Raw genomic sequence first — 2,474 nt, 5'->3', positions numbered from 1 at the left:
AGCCCGATTCTGGGGTGCGTCACCCAAGAACTGCCCTCTCACAATCCAGGATCCCTCGGGGGATGTCGGAGAACTGATTTCAGCCTGATCCCCACAGGCCAGGCCGAGAGACCCCAGGGTGCATGTGCACCAGTCCTCTAGTTCATTTAGATAAAATCACAGAGGAAGAAGTAATTTGTAGAAGAAATGGCCTTAGGAAACAAGTTAGAAGTAAAGGAAGGGCCCTTGGAGCTTGCAGTGAGGAAGATAATAGTAACGTGCCTGGGGGTAAAGGTAGAGAGAAGAGAAAGGCGTGGGTGTGCTTCCGGGAGGGAGAGCCCGTCTGAAGCCTGACATTATAAGCTTTCAGTAAGGTCTTCTGAGACACTTAAGGACTCTAATTTAGAAAACCTGATGCATACCTTCCCAATCTCCCACTCTCAGTCTTTCCGGTTATTGTGGCCATGAGGCAATGCCTCATGACAGCTTAGACTGGGAGATGTAGGCTGGAGGAAGGGCTTTGACCTTGGAATTTTTGAAAAGGTTGGTTTGGTCCCTGCATTTTCCTAGATTGAAAGTCCCTATCACAAAACAAGTTGATTTCTCACATCATGTCAATACAATTTAGATGACTCACCCCACCCCCACCCCAACCAGGTGATGCTTCATAGACCAGCTTCTTGTGAATCAGGAAGACACAGCTGGTTATCTAATGAGGAAGAAATGGAAACAGTAAAGAAGATGATGAATTACATTCAAAGCTACTTGAAAAACCTGAAGTAGAACTGTGTTTCTAATTCTTCCATGGAAAACTTCTAAGAAGTCAGGGATTCTCTTCTTTCCCACTGCCCCATCCCAACATTCTCTTATTCAGCCCATAAACCCCCTCATTTGAGGCCCTGTAAGCACTAGACTAGAGAAACACTTTGGGGAGAGATGGCTAATTCTGTGGAGGAGCATAGAAATCGTAAGCACACCATTTTACCTTTATAAGAGGCTCTCTTCTCTCTTTCATGGCCTCCAAATGCAGCCCTAAAATGCAGAAGAGCATGCTTAACCAGGGTCAGTTGTAAAAAGTGATAATTAAATGCAAATAAACATGTCATACTTCAAAGTTAGACAAATTGTCACAACATTTTCCAAAACAGTCTTATTTCTTAAGAAACCAGTTTTCATGAGAGGAACACACAATTCTTTGAGGGAGTTTAGGGTGGTTTATTGTTTATTTGAGCAAATGAGGCCCTTCACTCATTTCATTCTTAAAAGGTTTGGTCTCAGTATCAGGATGCTTTTAGGGGACTGATGCCACTCTTGGCCAAAAGTATTCATACCCTACCCAGGAATATCCCCCAGATTCTGGTCTGTGGTTCTCCAAGAAAGTGAAGTAACAGTTTCCCCACCCCTCCCCCAGCTTCCACCCACAAGGAAGTCCAACAGGAGAAAAAGGCGTTGGTGTGAGAGGAGGCCGATCCTCCTTTCTCTCTCCAGAGGCTGAGTCAGTTTTGGAATGATGCCTGGGCTTTCCCCAGTCTCTCAAGCATCCCCTGAAGCTCCTCCTACAAACCGGAAGGTCGTGAAGCAACAGAAGCCATGGGGTTCAGGCTAACCTGGTTCTAGGAATTCTGCAAGACCTGCTATATTTTTTCATCGTTGCAGTGAAGTCATTACACTAGGCCAGATCTGAATCATCTCATGTATGAAAGTGGAGATTCAAGAATAAAGCAGAGGAGAGGAGAGAACCCTCTATTATTGGGCCTTCATTGCCTGCCAACACCTGTGCTCAGTGCTTCACACATTTCCATTTATTCTTCACCACAACCCTCAGGGTATTATTATTTTCTTAATTCCAAGAAGGTTAAGCCTTATTAAAAATCATGAAATTCATGTGACAGAATTCCAGCCACACTTCGTATATCTCCACAAAATATGCTCTTTCCCCAACACGAGTGCAGTTGTTGAGAGTGAGGCCTCTGGGATCTGGCATGGTCTTACTACATTAACCCTCAGTTTCCTCACCTAGAAATTAGGTCCAGTAGATTCTACCACTGAGGGTCATACAATGAACCAAGTGTTTGAAACATATTTGGCATGTGCCTGATACATAATAAGTCCCCCCAAAATGCTCATTATTATTGTTATCAAACTGCAGCATGAAGCATCATGGCTCTGAGGCAGCACTTTGCACCAGTGCATCTAGTGAATTAATTAGGATGCAGGCTGAGATCCTGTGGTGGATTTGAAAATAAGTCCCCAAATCCTTTGATACTCCCTTCTAGAGGTGGAGCCTGGTTCCCACTCCTTTGAGATTGGGCTGGACTTGTGGACTCTTCAACTAGTAGAATGAAGTAGAAGTGATAGTGCTGAAAGGGCGAGGACTACGCCCTCCACCTTGCCCCAGGGTAAGGGCTACACCCTCCATCCTGCCCCAGGGTAAGGGCTATGCCCTCCATCTTACACCTCAGTTTTTCTCATCAATGATTAAACCTGGAAGCCAA

The sequence above is a fragment of the Myotis davidii genome, unplaced genomic scaffold, assembly GCF_000327345.1.
Source record: "Myotis davidii unplaced genomic scaffold, ASM32734v1 scaffold93, whole genome shotgun sequence".
NCBI classification, from domain to species: domain Eukaryota; kingdom Metazoa; phylum Chordata; class Mammalia; order Chiroptera; family Vespertilionidae; genus Myotis; species Myotis davidii.
Note: the sequence above shows the minus strand (reverse complement) of the source record.